Below are 12,366 nucleotides of genomic sequence, written 5' to 3'. Positions count from 1 at the left end.
GGCGAAAAGGCTGCCAACCACACACAGGCCCAGAGGAGGCGGTGGCCAGAGATGCCAGCCAGGCGGTTCTGCTCCAGCCCCTCTGGCGCAAGGTTAGGCTGGAAGCATCGGAAGCAGGTCTTCCCATCACTCCGCCATCCACCCGTCGGTGGTCCAGCCGACACCCGGGTGCTAGTGCCTTGTAGAAATCAGAGAAGGTTGGAAGGGCTGGGTGAACGTGACCCTGAGAGTGGAGGGAACCCCCCCACACCCACAGCCCTCCAGTGAGCCTGGCAGAAGCGGGGGACAGTCTGGGCCTGTGGGCCTCCCAAGCTTGGATTCGGGGCTCACAATGGAGCTGGAGGAACTGGGGGTGATGCTGTTCTTAGAGACCAGGGTGCACTTCCTCCGTTGTGGGTACTGAGCAGGGAAGGGGGTAAGACACACTCCTCATAGTCTAGAGCAGGGGTCCTCAACCTCCCCAGGGCCGTGGTCTGTTAGGAACCGGGCCGCACAGCGGGAGGTGAGCAGCGGGCGGGCGGGCGAGCGAAGCGTCACCTGCCGCTCCCCACCGCTCACATCACCTCCTGAACCGTCCACCTGCCGCTCCCCACCGCTCGCATCACCGCCTGAACCGTCCACCTGCCGCTCCCCACCGCTCGCATCACCTCCTGAACCGTCCACCTGCCGCTCCCCACCGCTCGCATCACCGCCTGAACCATCCACCCGCCCCCCGACCCCCACCCGGCCATGGAAGAATTGCCTTCCATGAAACCAGTCCCTGGTGCCAAAAAGGTTGGGGACCACCGGTCCAGATGGTGCAGGAAACAATCGGGGCCCATTAACAATGGTCCCAGCCCTCAGACTCAAGAAGGACTTGCCACTAGGCTTGACTCGGGGACCCAAGTCCCCGGACATGGACACTCTGACGACACTGCTACCCCCGCCCCCAGCATGGTTCTCTGACGTTTGGTTTGGGCTTTCACATACACGGAGGGAAAATTAACGTCACCCGTACCAGCTGTGTGACCTTGGGTAGGTCACCCAAGTACCTGAGCCAGTCTCCCCCTCCGCCCTCCAGGGGTAAGAGGGTGCGGACCTCCGAGACAGTGACCATGAAGGCCAGGAAGTGTGGGTGAAGCGCAGCTTGCCCCTCCCCCCATCACACCAGCAGCAGCAGTGCCTCCGTCGAGGGGATGATCGATGGCGGTCTGAAGGCTTTGTGGCTCTAAGGGACTAGCCAGGCTGCAGGGGCGATGCTCTGGCGGGCAGGAGGGGCCCTGGAGAAGCCTATATCACGGTGCACGTGACTCTGGCTTACGGACATTCACAACCTGCTCCTGGGAGTCAGAAAGGCACAGACACTCCTTTACAGGCATCGGGAAATTAAAAAAGAAAAAAAAAAAAAAGCCCAAATGACACAAAAACTCATCTCTGTTCCCAGAGACGATTGGTACAATTTCTCATTTGCTTTCAAAACAGTGCCTGTCTTGTCTCTGGAGCGGGACACCGTGGCTGAGAAGTAAGCCTGAAAGACCATTCCTTCCAAGGAGTTATGACGTGGAGGCCCCTGAAACTGTATGGAAAAATGTTACTATTTACGTGCTGGGGTCCCATAGGCTTTAGCACATCCCCAAAGGGGTTCATGACTTTGCTCCACAAAAAGGTTAAGGTTCCTTCTTCGGGTAGGTACAGATAAGACCTGAACTATGAACTCCTACGGGAAGGGCTGTGTCTTAGACACAGGCTCAGAGACCCCGTTGGCCCCAAGGATGCAGCAGAGGCCAAGCTGGGGAGGAAGCCAGGTGTCCCGGGTACCCAGACCCCGCTTCAACTTGCTTTCTGCCAGACGCACGGATGGTGTATCTATGTGCGTGTGTGCGCAAGGCTGCGGGAGAGGACGTTCATGCATCCAATTCTAAACTCCCATTTTCACTTTGGGTCTTGGATGTAAATCTGCTAGGTCTTAAGTCCAGGAGATGATGTAATTTATCAAAGAGAGTTTGGAAGCTGCTAAGCTCCCTGATAAATAAGCCATGTTTCTTCATCCCAGGTCTGTGAAAACATATTTTCTACGGACTTAGAAACCTAAGAAACCTTAGAAACCTAAGAAACCTTAGAAACCTAAGAAACCTTAGAAACCCCCACCTTGGAAAGTATTAGAATCTTCCCCCTGCAGGAGAGCCAAGCATACAGAAACTTGTCTTTTTAGAGATACTTGACCTTTCTGGGCAAGGAAATAAGGTACGCACATGGCAACTAACCAGCAACCCCCGCACTGTTACCCTAATTCTTTCCAAAAAAGAACTGTAGTTCCATGAGTTCCAGAGGGAGGATGTTATAGAAACGGACTTGGCATCAGAATATCCTAGCTATTGCCCACATCGGCTCCCTTATCGGGTACCAATTACATCATCACCAGGAGCATCACTACCCATTGTTCCCAAGGTCTGGAAAGCTGCCCGCATGTCCCAGGTCTAGAAGGTGGAGAAGAGACTTCTTAGACACCAGTTCACCCTCACGTGTTGGCCAGGGAGGCCCAGAGGGTGGAGGCCATTTCTCCACTCTCACGAGGTAAGAGCTGGGACTCAAACCCATATCTCTGGTCCTCAGTCCTAGTTTGGGGGTTGCGGGGAGCTGCAGACTCACAGCGCTGCCCCACGGTCATGATCTCTGAGCTCTTGCTGCCTCTGGTCATAACCAAGGCCACCAACACCAGGACAGCAGGAGCTAAGGAGCGTATAGTGCCCTGGAGATGCGAAACCTCTAAAAGGATGCCTTGTTACTACTGATAGCAATGATAGTATGTAATATGTAAAAATCTGTCTATCAATTTAGCTGCTAATTTTCCAAATGAGGAAGGAGGAATGGAAGAACCCAGCCAGCTCTGTGGGGAGCAACTGCATTTTTGACAACCCAGATGGAGTCTTTATCCCTGGATGCTCGTGTGCCTCTGGCCCTTGAATTCTAAGATAGCACAACGGCAATCCAGCCTTTGGGTGGACTCACACCCTTCCAAGGACACCCAGGACACTGGGCAAGGCTTGGGAGAACTGGGAGTAATTGCTTTACATGTTCATAGGCTCCCCAGCTTAGATTTACTGAAATGCCACATCATGCCTGACTGTGGGCAAGCTTCCCCTCCACTTCCACCGATCTTGAGGCCAGACATCCCCGGGTTTGTCAGCTGCGGGATTTGGGGAAAGTCTTTAACCTCTCTGTGCCTCAACATTCCCAACTATAAAATGGGGATAAGAGCACTGCGATGACTGTAGGAGATAATGTATGTTAAAACCTATCACAGTGCCTGGCACATAGCAGGACATCAGTAGGTTCTAATCCCTGTGACATTTTTACAAATGCCCCATGGGCTACATTGTTGGAGGGCCAGCAGTTGGGGCGAAGTATCCTGGGGGGATCTGCCTTCCCTTGAGGGAGTGGTTGGGAGAACAGAATTCACCCTCAGTTATGAGGTGATGGTCAGCAATACAGCCTTCCGACTTCCCAGGCATGTATAATGTTCATTCAAATGATTTCAAGATAGCTCAGAAGTGTGCTTAAATCCCTGCATTTACCACATGGGTACCTTCTATAAGTTAATGTACTAAAAGACAATCATATCTGTAGTAATGGAAAATAGCGCCCAAAGCTAAAATTGCTATTTATGATATCTGTTAAGGATAACATGATTGCTGTAGGTGGTAGTGTTATTCTAGTCCCAAGCTCTGCTTCCTGCAACCATTTCACCTCCCAGGGCCTTGGTTGTGTATAAAATAACAACTACAGTTACGTCCAGCCTTGAAATAACCTTCAAGGCCTTGCTATCCCCTCCCGCTGGCTTCCTCCTGTCTTGCCTTCTCCACCTAACCATCTCTGACGTTCGCCTGCAAACAGGAAGGTTTAAGTTTGAAAGGCCAAGCCAAGAGCAGTGGTCTCAAACTTGAGGTGCATCAGAATCCCCTGGGGGGCTGGTTAAAACGCAGTTTGCTCCCCGCCTCCCCCCAAGAGTTCCTGAGTTGGCAGGTCAGGTGGGGTCCTGAATTTTGCATTTCTAACCAGCTGGGGGATGTTGACACTGCAGACACTGCAGGTCGAAGACCTCGCTTTGAGAATTACTGCCTTAGGGCAGTGATTTTCAACCTTAGCTGCACTAGGACACCCTCCCCACCCCTCCCGCCAAGGAATGTAAAAAACCCTTATTCCCAGGCTTCACCCCAGGTGAACTCGGTCGGGATCTCAGAGGGGAGCAGCCCAGAGACCCTGGTGCAGAGGCTAAGCTTCCCTCCAGCCGCGGTGCCCACATCCAGAGCCCTGGGTGCTGAGCTGTCCACGGTCACAGCCTGGGGCTGACGGCTATGGCCCAGCAAACCGTTTTTGCACGGGACCAGTTCAAATGTTTCAGTTTTTGCGGGCCTCTGGCCTCCGCTGTATGTCCTTCTTTGTTTTTTGTTTGTTTCAGCCCTTTAAAAAGGTAAAAATCGGGGCTTCCCTGGTGGCGCAGCGGTTGAGAGTTCACCTGCCGATGCAGGGGACGCGGGTTCGTGCCCCGGTCCGGGAAGATCCCACATGCCGCGGAGCGGCTGGGCCCATGAGCCATGGCCGCTGAGCCTGCGCGTCCAGAGCCTGTGCACCGCAACGGGAGAGGCCACAGCAGTGAGAGGCCCGCGTACCGCAAAAAAAAAAAGGTAAAAATCATCCTCAGCTTGCAGGTCATCCAAAAACAGTTTGCAGAGCCCTGGAGAACAGCCCGTTATGCAATTATTAAATCTAATGATGGAATCAGCAACTCACAATCAGCATTAATCATACAGTAAATTAAAACCAAGGTAGAAGGCAGACCGATTCAAAGGGACTAAATGTACGATGTAAACATGGTTTCTCCCGCTAATCTTTTACTTGTTATCATCGCTGTTTCTTTCTAACCCAGTTTTTCTTTCTACATTAAAAAGGGAGGGGGGGGTGGTAGAGGCAGGACAGGAATAAAGATGCAGACGTAGAGAATGGACTTGAGGACACGGGGAGGGGGAAGGGTAAGCTGGGACGAAGGGAGAGAGCTGCATGGACATATAAACACTACCAAATGTAAAATAGATAGCTAGTGGGAAGCAGCCGCATAGCACAGGGACATCAGCTCGGTGCTTTGTGACCCCCTAGAGGGGTGGGATAGGGAGGGTGGGAGGAGGGAGACGCAAGAGGGAGGGGATATGGGGATATATGTGTATGTATAGCTGATTCACTTTGTGATACAGCAGCAACTAACACACCATTGTAAAGCAATGATACTCCAAAAAAGATGTTAAAAAAAAAGGGGGCGGGTGGGCTTCCTTCCACCCTCCTCCAGCTCACGGTACCAGTACCTGCTTCCTAGAACTTGCTTGGAACTTTCGGTTTCCAGCAACTTAAAAGCCCTCAGCGACGTGCTCAGAGCTGTCTGAAAGTGCAAACTGCCTTCTGAGTATTTCATTCTCTCCCAGGGCTCCTGGTTCTAACTTCCGGTCTCACCCTCTCTGCCCACAGACAGAGGAGTTTCTTTCTTCTGGAATAAAATTCCTGGTTTCCCTAAGCCTCTGTGTGTGCAAAACCCACTCCAAACTGTGGAGTCACATGGCACCTGCACGTGGCCCCTTCTCCCCCTCCCCCTCCTCTCCAACCCTGAGAGCCCTGGGTCCCTGGTCACTAGGCCACTCCCTCCTCTGTCCCAACCTATCTGCTCAGTTTGGGCATAAAAATAATCGTACCCGGAGCAGCTGGTGAGCGTCTCTAAACGGGCCTCAGAACTCCTAGAGGCTTTGTGCTTTCCAATCTGTTCCAGACCTCAGACGAAATGGACAACACCCACCTCTACTCCTTTCCTTTGTTCTTTTCTTCTGAACCTTTAAAAACCCCTAGAACCTGTTAGTGAATGACCTAAGCTGACTTTTAAAAAATGTAAATGATTTAAAGCAGGAGGGTGGAGGCCTGGAAAGGAAACGGCAGCCTCCAGCATTTTCCAAAGATATAAATCACAAGCAGGGATCCGAGGGCACTTCCCCAGCCCACTTGTTTAAAGGATTAGCTCTGCCCTAACTGGGCCACCATCCACAACTGTGACCCACAGGAGGGTCCTCGCTGGCTTCCTGGGCCAAAACCAAGTCTAGCCTCACAGGGCCCCGTGCCTGGTTTAATGCTCGGCTGTTTCATCTCAGAATTCTTTTTGTTTTATTTTTGCGGTACGCGGGCCTCTCCCGTTGCGGAGCACAGGCTCCGGACGCACAGGCTCAGCGGCCATGGCTCACGGGCCCAGCCGCTCTGCGGCATGTGGGATCTTCCCGGACCGGGGCACGAACCTGTGTCCCCTGCATCGGCAGGCGGACTCCCAACCACTGCGCCACCAGGGAAGCCCCATCTCAGAATTCTTAATAATTTATCTTTGAACCTGTGTTTTGTAAGTGAAGTCTCATGGGACGGTGGGCATGAATGCGAGCTGGGGAGATACGCACAGTATGTGGACCCACTGTTCCTTGAGGCCGCACTTGACCTGGTGCTCCTGATGCCCCAGGAGCACAGAATCCCAGGGCATCCTTGATGCGCGGGCTTCAGAAAGCCTCAGAGAGAGTACAGGTAAGGAGTCACGTCCATGACAGAGCAGCCTGGGAGGCCAGGCTCCCTGCTGGAACCCGAGCTTGATTCAAAGCCGACAGAAAGCTGTGCATTCTGAGAAACGCCAACAACCAAGGGCCGTCCTGGGATAGCCTGTCTTTCCCGATTTCTGCTACCTCCTGCATTACTCACCCACGTACACTGAAAATGATGACACAGGAGGAAAGGAAGGACAGCCTTTTCCCTTTCCCTTCTGTCCCTCCTTCACCACTAGGCCAAAGGTGCTGTGTGTTGATGGAACGTGTGAGGCCAAAGGTGGTGTGTGTTGATGGAACGTGTGTGTATCAAGAAGTGAAACAAAAACACCTGAGTTAGTTTCTTGCCCCATGTCTGCTGTCCTGGTAGGAACAAAATACACGCGCACATACGAGCTGTGAAATAGGAATCGTGTCATTTTGGTGTTTCAGCGTATGAGTGAAATGAGCACCTATTTACATTTAAAACAGGCGTTGCACAATATAAAGGCGAACGTAAAATTCACGCAAGTCATTCAAAACTTTAACTTTTCTTTACTTACAATGTCACTAAAAAGCAAGTAAAAAAACCACATCATGACAAGTCAATAAAGAGGCCACGGAAGAAAGGAAAAAGCTTTGTATTTCAGTACCTATAGGCACTTTTTCCTGCTTTTTGAGTTAAGGGCGCGGGCGTAGGGATTTCTCTTTCAGGCACAGACTTAGGCATGGCTGAGGAGTGCTTCTGAAATATCCGCCCAGTGGACATTTACCGAACCCCTACCGCTCGCCCAGCTTCGTGCTGGTTGCCAGGAAAAGAAAGTCAATTTCCATCCTCCAGCAGGGGTGAGGTATACCATTCTGAAACCCGGGTATGGGACATTGTTTTCCAAACGTCAGAACCCTCGTACGTGTCTAGTAAAGGGGCTTCTGAGAGGGAAATCTCTTTACGATATTTCATGAAACTTGGGCTTTCACCTGTCAAAAATGCTTCAGAGTTCAGCTACCACTCTACACGGTCAACCAGGATAGGTAATGCTTTTTTATTAAAATTTTGCAATCGGTTCCAGACCTCAGGCAAACCGACACAAACAGCTCACTCCTGTCCTTTGTCTTTTTTCTCTTCTGAGCCTTTGAAACACACTAGAATCTGTTAGTAAATAACATAAGCTGATTCTGAAAAAATGTAAGTGATACAAACCAGAAAGGGGGGCACTGGAGAGTGAATCCCTTTCAGTTTTGTGGCTCTGAATCATTTTTTCAGATGGAGAAACAAATTTTCATTTATGTTGAAATTTGGCTGATAAAAAACTTTCAAAACACGGGGTCCGTGTTTAAAAACAAGAGGAAGAACCCATGTGTCAGGACAAGGTGAGAACCACTTTGGGTTACCTCCCCCCGCCAACACACATTACCACTGGAGAGGGTCTGGGTACCCTGCTCGTGATCTCAGCAGATCGGGGACCCAGCCGAGCAACTTCCCGTAACGTTCCCTCAACGTCTGTAACATCCTCAAGTCTTGAATTCTTGGTATTTGACAGCAAAGCTCCTTAAGCCTTTACGAAGGGCCATGTGCATAGCCCCCGAGGAGGGGGGCAGTGAGCACGGATGGCAGAAGTTCTGGAATACAGCCAGCTCCTCTCACAGCCAGGTGGGGAGGGGAATGGCCCAGTTGGAAGGGCACCCAGAGGAGGTAAGGGACGGGGCTGGCCTGGGGGGGGAAGCCTCGGGGACCTGAAGCCAGGCTATGACCTAGAGACCGTCTCCTCCGCTTACAGAGCAGGAAAGGTCACGGAAGGCGCTCAGGAGAAGGCAGAGTCCAGATTCCAGGCTGGACAGCTGACCGCCCGGGCTCTCTGCCCCCTGGCACTTTCCAGACCCTTCTCTGAGCTCCAGCTGTGGCCTGGGTGAGACCCCCACCCCCACCCCCGCTGCAGTCTGCACTCAGCTGTTCTCGCCTCTCCTCCGGGGAGTAAGTTTCATCTCCTTCACAACTGGCTGCTCGGAGGTCAGGGCTGGGTCTTTATTAGCCTCAGGCCTGTGGCACACAGGGAACGTGAGAATATTGACCCCCGCCCGAACCCCTCTCCCCCCTCCACCACCTCTATTGGCTCTGCCCTCTGCCTGTGTCCTCTTGGAAGGTTAAAGCTTCTGGACCCGGGAACGCACAAGCGTCAGCCCAGCAGGGATGCGTACAAGAAGCAAGGTCAACGTCAGAGGAATTAGCAGAGGGCTGCGTCCTGCACTCAGTCCCTTCTGTCCACTTCTCCCGTCTCTGTCCTCAACCAGCCACCTAAAACAACCCCACAAACAACTCAACCTCCTTCCCCGTCCTTGGGCGGACTACTGACGCCCAGCCCTTGGGGTTTAGCAAAGGTGGTGATGAACTGTATTCTGTGCCCCAAACCTGGGCACAGCACCGGACAGGGGAGTCACCCCGCCATTCACAAATGAATTTACAAGAAGCGACAAAGGAGGGATGTTTTCCGTGGCTGCTTCAATATAGGGCGTGGCATGCCATCCACCTGGCTCTCCAGGCTCAGGAATCACTCAGAGAGAAGGGCGTCCTCCACTACCAACTACTTGAGAAAAACCAGGCGGAGCAAACTACTGGGGAGAGACACGTGCATCTGGGCAGTCTGCCTGGGACACACCCAAAGGAGGATGATGGCAGACGGGAACCCCGCACAGGCAGCTCACCAGTATCAGCGTGTCTCCTATCCACTCTGTGATGTCCACTGCTTCCTTCTGGTCCAGAACCCCGCACACCCCATGATGCAGAATCCTCTTCACGTTAATCTTGACCCAAAGCTCAGGAAATTAAACCAGTTGCAAAAAAGCAACCATATCATGAATTCCACGGCCAAGCAGTGATGGTTGACGGGATGACAGCTCTGCATGTCTGAACCACAGCCTTTGGTCATCCCCGAAGGCTGAGTGTGCGTTACTCCCCGTCCCAGTACTGTAATTTCAACTTGGAGTTGAAAAGGCCCCATCGTCTTCGGATGCAATGGCTTTCTAGTTTTATTTTAATGGGAGGGCCCTTTCTTCAAGGGAAGTCCTATATGGAAGCCAGCCCCTAACTCACATCAGTCCCGAGCTGGGGTGTGCAGAACCCAGGGCCCTGCCTATGGGCCCGCTCCCCCCTCACAAGCTCCCAGGAGCACGATGTGAAAGACGCGCATCCCTCTCCCTTATTGAGTTACTCACTCACTGACAGCTTCTCCGGAGCACCTACTAGGCTCCAGGTGCGGTGAGCCAGCAGGTAACAGGAGGTCCCTCCTCGGCAAAGCTCTCAGCGTGGCTGGATGCAGCTGAGAGCGGTTCAGATGGTGCGGAGAGTGCTAGGAAGGAAACAGATCAGGGCAATGTGACGGAGGCCGGGAGGTGGCCACTTTGGATAGAGGGTCACCTCCTCTCTGAGGACGTGAAATGTGGGCTAGACCAGAACTATAATCTGGAAAGATGCTGATTTTGACCAACGAGGAAACAGACCCAGAGAGGTGAAGGGACTTTCCCCAGGTCACACAGCGGGTAGGAAGCCGAGCTGCACTGAACCCGGGTTTCCAGGGCTTCTTTACGAAGCAGCTACTACGGGCCAAGAAGCCTTGGTGACAGGTGACATCCAGGGGTGACAAACCACAACCACATCCCGGTGTCTGGGGCTGTGAGGACTCTTGACGCCCTCCCTGCCCTCCTTGGCAGGTGCAGCGTTGGTTCTAGAGGATGCCCCGTGACCAGAAGATGGAACCCTGAGGCTGGTGACCAGGGACAGAGAGCTCCCTCCTCTGCCATCTCCCTGGCCTGAACTGTGGCCTGACTGCTTCTGGTGGTGGTGACAAGCAGAGAAAAGCCAGCCGGGGGGTGTGAAGGTCCCAGCCCACCTGGAGGAGGGTCTCTGCACAGCTGAGCTGCTCCAGGGCTATGATTTGAAGACCTGCCAAGCCGGCTGTCCTCTTGTGCTGTGGAAGCATCCACACCGAAGGGGCAGCACCAGACAGGCCTGCGAATACCTCACACTCCAAGAGATCGAGGCCCGGCACCGGGCAGACACTCCTATCTCTGGAATATTCTAGGGAGCGGTATGAAGACAACTGCTGCTGCAGCCCACAGACCTGGCCCCCGATGCATTCCCCAAAGCCCGATCGGCGCGCCCGTGGGCCTGGCCTTCACTCTTTGTCCCTGGAGCCTCCCCGCTGTCAAAGCACTTTGCTTAGCCAACTTGAGCCTCCAGACACCTCCCGAGGTGGGCAGGACAGCAGTCATTAGTCCCATTTTGCACACGAAGCAACTGAGTCCCAGGGGGACAGGCGCAGGGAACACGCTACTGCCGTGGTGACCCTCCACCAAGTTCTGGTTCAAACCCAGGTCTCCAACTCCACCTCTAATCCAGCTGCCCACAGCTAACCACAGACCACCCGCTCCGGCCGAACACCACCCAGGTCTCTCCCACACGGCCACCTACCCTAGGCCCTAGGGTGCACTTGGGGTTTTTCCAGGAGCTCCCTTCTCTCTCCACGCCACCCTGCCCCACAGTGGGTGCCCATGTGCTGAGACGGCCAACACTCACCCCCGCACCCTCGGCAACTGAGACCCAGCTTGAGATGCCCCTTTCATATTTCCAGCCAAGTCATGTGTGTGAACGTACAGCTGGTGAAAACAATACACCTAGAACCTTCCACACCTCCTGTCCTTCCATACCAAGCCAGCCAGCTGCAGGCACAGGAACAGGGAGGACACACAGGTGACAGGGCCTGCAGAGCCGGGTTCCCCCAAGTGCACAGATGCGCCCATGAAACTTGTGGACCACCCTGGCAGGCAGACGGACCCACCGAGAACGATCCTGTGCCCGCACAGGAGACACGCCAGCTGCCAACACTGGGCAAGGCCTTGCCGGGGGTACGGAACCAAGGGCTGTACCCATTCTAGTTAGGATGGCTCTGGGCCTGTCACCTCGGGCCCATGCATAAGAGCCACCAGAAGTCCAGGTGGACAAAGAGAATGACGTTTGGAGGAGAGACAGACGCGCACTGAGGTCCCGAGCTCCCTCCCGAGACACTAAGTGCAGACGGGCAGTCTCCGGAGGACGGATGGGAACACGGCAGCCAGCGGTGCGTGCTCGCCCCATCCTGCCCCCATCCTCCCGGGAGTCGGCTGCCCGGGCCCGCCGGGCCGCGCTCGGCCACGCAACTCCCAGTCCCTCCCGCGGGAGTCCCGAGCGGCCGCCGGGCCCCCTCCCGCGCCCCCGCCCGCACTCACCGGTCGCGGGCTCCGCAGCGAAGGCCGCCGGCGCCGGGGTGGGGCTGCAGGGCCAGCGGGTGAGGACCGCAGCCGCGCTCAGCCCCGCGCTCGCTCTGCACTTCCTGCGGCCGCGCCCCGCCTCCTGAGCGCCCACCCCCGGCCCCTCCAATACCCGGGCTCCTTCTCCCGCCGCCCCGCCGGCCGCCCGTCTTTGTTAGGGGTTGGCCTTTCTCCCGTTGAGAGCGCACGAAGCGAATCCAGTCCGAGTCAGGGCAGCTGTGCGGTGGCCCCGGGGTCCCTGCGAGGAGGGGGGATGGATGGATGGATGGATGGGTGGATGGATGGAAGTCGGGCGGCTTGCAGACACCCTACCCGGGCCTCCCGGAGGCCTCCCTGTCCCCCCAAGTGGGCCCCTAGTGGGGCGTGAAACCCCTCAGGGTAGTGGGGGAAGCTGGCCATGGGGGTGTGCGGGGACTCTAAGGACCGGCCCGTGTGATCACAAAGAGCCTCCCCATCCTCCCCGCTTCCCCCCAGACCCACGTACACAAGGAAG

At 54.6% G+C, this 12,366-nt stretch overlaps 1 protein-coding gene across 7 annotated transcripts in view; it reads right to left on the bottom strand.

Moving 5' to 3' along the window:
* The window catches only part of TSPAN11 (tetraspanin 11), a 64,095-nt gene extending 52,150 nt beyond the window's left edge, over positions 1 to 11,945 (bottom strand). For 6 of the 7 annotated variants that reach the window (XM_073789141.1, XM_033867177.2, XM_073789144.1 and 3 more), the window contains exons 1-2: positions 11,832 to 11,945; positions 9,783 to 9,916 (exon numbers count right to left, since the gene is read on the bottom strand). The gene's annotated coding sequence lies outside the window, so the exon portion shown is untranslated. The remainder of the gene's footprint in view (positions 1 to 9,782; positions 9,917 to 11,831) is intronic. The other variant, XM_073789142.1, reaches the window with a different exon arrangement.
* Between the last annotated feature and the right edge of the window lie 421 nt (positions 11,946 to 12,366).

This window comes from Tursiops truncatus, chromosome 11, assembly GCF_011762595.2.
Source record: "Tursiops truncatus isolate mTurTru1 chromosome 11, mTurTru1.mat.Y, whole genome shotgun sequence".
Taxonomy (NCBI): Eukaryota; Metazoa; Chordata; class Mammalia; order Artiodactyla; family Delphinidae; genus Tursiops; species Tursiops truncatus.
Note: the sequence above shows the minus strand (reverse complement) of the source record. Positions and strands in the feature narration are given on the sequence as shown.